The sequence below is a fragment of the Pseudophryne corroboree genome, unplaced genomic scaffold, assembly GCF_028390025.1.
Source record: "Pseudophryne corroboree isolate aPseCor3 unplaced genomic scaffold, aPseCor3.hap2 scaffold_1742, whole genome shotgun sequence".
NCBI classification, from domain to species: domain Eukaryota; kingdom Metazoa; phylum Chordata; class Amphibia; order Anura; family Myobatrachidae; genus Pseudophryne; species Pseudophryne corroboree.
The window spans coordinates 6,445-12,888 of NW_026968379.1; positions in this window are offsets into that span (position 1 = coordinate 6,445).

A 6,444-nucleotide genomic window follows, 5' to 3' on the forward strand; every position below is an offset into this window, starting at 1 on the left:
TCATATACACCTTATACACACAGCCTGAAGGTCATTTTAGCCAATATTTTTTATAACTTTGTGCATTAAACAAAGTGTGTGTACATTCACAGAATTCATTTATGTTTCATATACACCTTATACACACAGTCTGAAGTTCATTTAATACAATATTTTTAATAACTTTGAGTATTAAACAAAGTTTGTGTACACTGAGCCATCAAAACACAAAGGTTTCACTATCTCAGTCTCACTCAAAAAAGTCCGTATTTCGGAATATTCCATATTTCGGAATATTTGGATATGGGATACTCAACCTGTATTACTTTTTTCTGCTACTGGTTCTTTAACCTATGCAAACAAGCATCTGACTTGCCTTTCCTATTGCTTTGTTACATTGCTCACCTGAAATAGTAATACTTAGATAGCTTTCCTCTTGCCATTATAATGCCCTTAATATTATAGTTAGCCTTTGCATTTTTGAGACGTGTATGATTTTGCATTTTTTGGCATTAAATGTTGCCATGTTCTTGACCATTCCTCTAGTCCAGGGGCGGAACTGCTCTGGCAGTCAACGGAGTCAGTTGCCGCCGGGCTCCAGCCCTAAAGGGGCTTCCTCCATTGCCCCCCGGCTGTTACGTGCCCTTCCTACTAAATAGACAAAGGCGCTACCAGCAGGGTCTCGCAGTTTGTACATTCCATGCCGTAACACCCTTCTTTCCACCTTCACAATGAAGCTATTGGTACTTTGCAAAAAAAAAATTATTAGCATTGCAACTCAGCAGATCTATGCAGTGTGCAGCCACACACTCCATATATCTGCTCAGCCACAAAGCTGATTATTTCTTCACAAAGTACAAGGTGAGCTCCAAATAGAATTCTCTAGCTTAGATTATACCTTTCTATGCAAGGGTAAATAGTAGAGATGAGCGCCTGAAATTTTTCGGGTTTTGTGTTTTGGTTTTGGGTTCGGTTCCGCGGCCGTGTTTTGGGTTCGAACGCGTTTTGGCAAAACCTCACCGAATTTTTTTTGTCGGATTCGGGTGTGTTTTGGATTCGGGTGTTTTTTTCAAAAAACACTAAAAAACAGCTTAAATCATAGAATTTGGGGGTCATTTTGATCCCAAAGTATTATTAACCTCAAAAACCATAATTTACACTCATTTTCAGTCTATTCTGAATACCTCACACCTCACAATATTATTTTTAGTCCTAAAATTTGCACCGAGGTCGCTGTGTGAGTAAGATAAGCGACCCTAGTGGCCGACACAAACACCGGGCCCATCTAGGAGTGGCACTGCAGTGTCACGCAGGATGTCCCTTCCAAAAAACCCTCCCCAAACAGCACATGACGCAAAGAAAAAAAGAGGCGCAATGAGGTAGCTGTGTGAGTAAGATTAGCGACCCTAGTGGCCGACACAAACACCGGGCCCATCTAGGAGTGGCACTGCAGTGTCACGCAGGATGGCCCTTCCAAAAAACCCTCCCCAAACAGCACATGACGCAAAGAAAAAAAGAGGCGCAATGAGGTAGCTGTGTGAGTAAGATTAGCGACCCTAGTGGCCGACACAAACACCGGGCCCATCTAGGAGTGGCACTGCAGTGTCACGCAGGATGTCCCTTCCAAAAAACCCTCCCCAAACAGCACATGACGCAAAGAAAAAAAGAGGCGCAATGAGGTAGCTGACTGTGTGAGTAAGATTAGCGACCCTAGTGGCCGACACAAACACCGGGCCCATCTAGGAGTGGCACTGCAGTGTCACGCAGGATGTCCCTTCCAAAAAACCCTCCCCAATCAGCACATGATGCAAAGAAAAAGAAAAGAAAAAAGAGGTGCAAGATGGAATTGTCCTTGGGCCCTCCCACCCACCCTTATGTTGTATAAACAAAACAGGACATGCACACTTTAACCAACCCATCATTTCAGTGACAGGGTCTGCCACACGACTGTGACTGATATGACGGGTTGGTTTGGACCCCCCCCAAAAAAGAAGCAATTAATCTCTCCTTGCACAAACTGGCTCTACAGAGGCAAGATGTCCACCTCATCTTCACCCTCCGATATATCACCGTGTACATCCCCCTCCTCACAGATTATCAATTCGTCCCCACTGGAATCCACCATCTCAGCTCCCTGTGTACTTTGTGGAGGCAATTGCTGCTGGTCAATGTCTCCGCGGAGGAATTGATTATAATTCATTTTAATGAACATCATCTTCTCCACATTTTCTGGATGTAACCTCGTACGCCGATTGCTGACAAGGTGAGCGGCGGCACTAAACACTCTTTCGGAGTACACACTTGTGGGAGGGCAACTTAGGTAGAATAAAGCCAGTTTGTGCAAGGGCCTCCAAATTGCCTATTTTTCCTGCCAGTATAAGTAGGGACTGTGTGACGTGCCTACTTGGATGCGGTCACTCATATAATCCTCCACCATTCTATCAATGTTGAGAGAATCATATGCAGTGACAGTAGACGACATGTCCGTAATCGTTGTCAGGTCCTTCAGTCCGGACCAGATGTCAGCATCAGCAGTCACTCCAGACTGCCCTGCATCACCGCCAGCGGGTGGGCTCGGAATTCTGAGCCTTTTCCTCGCACCCCCAGTTGCGGGAGAATGTGAAGGAGGAGATGTTGACAGGTCGCGTTCCGCTTGACTTGACAATTTTGTCACCAGCAGGTCTTTCAACCCCAGCAGACCTGTGTCTGCCGGAAAGAGAGATCCAAGGTAGGCTTTAAATCTAGGATCGAGCACGGTGGCCAAAATGTAGTGCTCTGATTTCAACAGATTGACCACCCGTGAATCCTTGTTAAGCGAATTAAGGGCTGCATCCACAAGTCCCACATGCCTAGCGGAATCGCTCCCTTTTAGCTCCTTCTTCAATGCCTCCAGCTTCTTCTGCAAAAGCCTGATGAGGGGAATGACCTGACTCAGGCTGGCAGTGTCTGAACTGACTTCACGTGTGGCAAGTTCAAAGGGCATCAGAACCTTGCACAACGTTGAAATCATTCTCCACTGCACTTGAGACAGGTGCATTCCACCTCCTATATCGTGCTCAATTGTATAGGCTTGAATGGCCTTTTGCTGCTCCTCCAACCTCTGAAGCATATAGAGGGTTGAATTCCACCTCGTTACCACTTCTTGCTTCAGATGATGGCAGGGCAGGTTCAGTAGTTTTTGGTGGTGCTCCAGTCTTCTGTACGTGGTGCCTGTACGCTGAAAGTGTCCCGCAATTTTTCTGGCCACCGACAGCATCTCTTGCACGCCCCTGTCGTTTTTTAAAAAATTCTGCACCACCAAATTCAAGGTATGTGCAAAACATGGGACGTGCTGGAATTTGCCCATATTTAATGCACACACAATATTGCTGGCGTTGTCCGATGCCACAAATCCACAGGAGAGTCCAATTGGGGTAAGCCATTCCGCGATGATCTTCCTCAGTTGCCGTAAGAGGTTTTCAGCTGTGTGCGTATTCTGGAAAGCGGTGATACAAAGCGTAGCCTGCCTAGGAAAGAGTTGGCGTTTGCGAGATGCTGCTACTGGTGCCGCCGCTGCTGTTCTTGCGGCGGGAGTCCATACATCTACCCAGTGGGCTGTCACAGTCATATAGTCCTGACCCTGCCCTGCTCCACTTGTCCACATGTCCGTGGTTAAGTGGACATTGGGTACAACTGCATTTTTTAGGACACTGGTGAGTCTTTTTCTGACGTCCGTGTACATTCTCGGTATCGCCTGCCTAGAGAAGTGGAACCTAGATGGTATTTGGTAACGGGGGCACACTGCCTCAATAAATTGTCTAGTTCCCTGTGAACTAACGGCGGATACCGGACGCACGTCTAACACCAACATAGTTGTCAAGGCCTCAGTTATCCGCTTTGCAGTAGGATGACTGCTGTGATATTTCATCTTCCTCGCAAAGGACTGTTGAACAGTCAATTGCTTACTGGAAGTAGTACAAGTGGGTTTACGACTTCCCCTCTGGGATGACCATCGACTCCCAGCGGCAACAACAGCAGCGCCAGCAGCAGTAGGCGTTACACGCAAGGATGCATCGGAGGAATCCCAGGCAGGAGAGGACTCGTCAGAATTGCCAGTGACATGGCCTGCAGGACTATTGGCATTCCTGGGGAAGGAGGAAATTGACACTGAGGGAGTTGGTGGGGTGGTTTGCGTTAGCTTGGTTACAAGAGGAAGGGATTTACTGGTCAGTGGACTGCTTCCGCTGTCACCCAAAGTTTTTGAACTTGTCACTGACTTATTATGAATGCGCTGCAGGTGACGTATAAGGGAGGATGTTCCGAGGTGGTTAACGTCCTTACCCCTACTTATTACAGCTTGACAAAGGGAACACACGGCTTGACACCTGTTGTCCGCATTTCTGGTGAAATACCTCCACACCGAAGAGCTGATTTTTTTGGTATTTTCACCTGGCATGTCAACGGCCATATTCCTCCCACGGACAACAGGTGTCTCCCCGGGTGCCTGACTTAAACAAACCACCTCACCATCAGAATCCTCCTGGTCAATTTCCTCCCCAGCGCCAGCAACACCCATATCCTCCTCATCCTGGTGTACTTCAACACTGACATCTTCAATCTGACTATCAGGAACTGGACTGCGGGTGCTCCTTCCAGCACTTGCAGGGGAGATCAGATTTTGGTGATATTTAAGTAGACAAGTCAAAATTTCAAACCCCCTGTTATGGTGTGGGTACCTGGCCTTCTCTGATGTAATCAGAGTTAGATTTGATTCAGTGATTTTATAAAAACAGATAGGAAGCACAATTTAGCAGTGGGTTGCAGAGAAAAAGAAATATGCTGGCAAAAAAATCCAATTGAGTGATTAAACAGCTCTTCATTTTCTGGCTTTATTTTTATGCTAACAAATTTGTTCTCTGAAAAGTGTCCACAAAGCCAAGTCTCTGTTTAACACCTTTGTAGGGATGGTTTTTCACCTATTACTAAATTAAACTTGCTTCATTGGAAAGGCAGCAAGATGCATCGTCATTTCAATATCTACTGAAATAATACAGGTTGACACCAGGAAACATTAACGCCACTGCATCCTTGCTGCTTTCTCATGTGGAAGTCTGTTTAATGTGAAAACAAGGTGATATCTAATTAGCACACAGGTAAGGTATTAAGAAAATCATTATTTAAGGGTGAAGATGTTTCTCACAAAATCGTTGCCCCAATGCATCATTGAAATTCAAGCTGGAAAGATGATTTTAATATATCACTTGTACATTTTGTATTGCTCTTCTGGTGACAATGTAGTTTGTTTTTGTCAATTACCATTTTAATAATAGGGTAAAGAAAATTAAGTGGATTTTTGAAAGAAAACAATACTGTCAATATACTATTAAACAAATTAAAATGGTAAAAGTTATTGTACTTTAAGTAAAAATAAAAGAGCTAAAATATCAATCCCAATTTTGGATTACTTTAATTAAAAAAAAATGCATATAGCAGAGGATAGTTTCAATCTGCCTACCTCTGGGTTATCGGCCCAGCATGCTTCCATTGCAGTACTCTGCTGCACATGTAAGTGCAAGAGATCCTGAAGCACTCACTCATCATGGGAAAGTACCAATGTGTTTCTTCGTTGGTTGATGGAAGAAACATCTTACAAAAACTCTCCAGATTATTGACTTTTTAAAGTTTTTCTAGGAAACGTTTTAGATGAATGCTTATTAGCCCTTGTCGGTATATGCTTTTGCAATGTGTCTCTGTGGCGCAATTAGTTAGTGTGTACGGCTATTAACCAAAAGGTTGGTGGTTCAATCCCACCCAGGTACGTAATTGACCTTGTTATCAGATTTTGGTGATCTTTAAGTAGACAAGTCAAAATTTCAAACCCCCTGTTATGGTGTAGGGTACCTGGCCTTCTCTGATGTAATCAGAGTTAGATTTGATTCAGTGATTTTATAAAAACAGCTAGGAAGCACAATTTAGCAGTGGGTTGCAGAGAAAAAGAAATATGCTGGCAGAAAAATCCAATTGAGTGATTAAACAGCTCTTCATTTTCTGGCTTTATTTTTATGCTAACAAATTTGTTCTCTGAAAAGTGTCCACAAAGCAAAGTCTCTGATTAACACCTTTGTAGGGATGGTTTTTCACCTATTACTAAATTAAACTTGCTTCATTGGAAAGGCAGCAAGATGCATCCTCATTTCAATGTCTACTGAAATAATACAGGTTGACACCAGGAAACATTAACGCCACTGCATCCTTGCTGCTTTCTCATGTGGAAGTCTGTTTAATGTGAAAACAAGGTGATATCTAATTAGCACACAGGTAAGGATTTAAGAAAATCTTTATTTAAGGGTGAAGATGTTTCTCACAAAATCGTTGCCCCAATGCATCATTGAAATTCAAGCTGGAAAGATGATTTTAATATATCACTTGTACATTTTGTATTGCTCTTCTGGTGACAATGTAGTTTGTTTTTGTCAATTACCATTT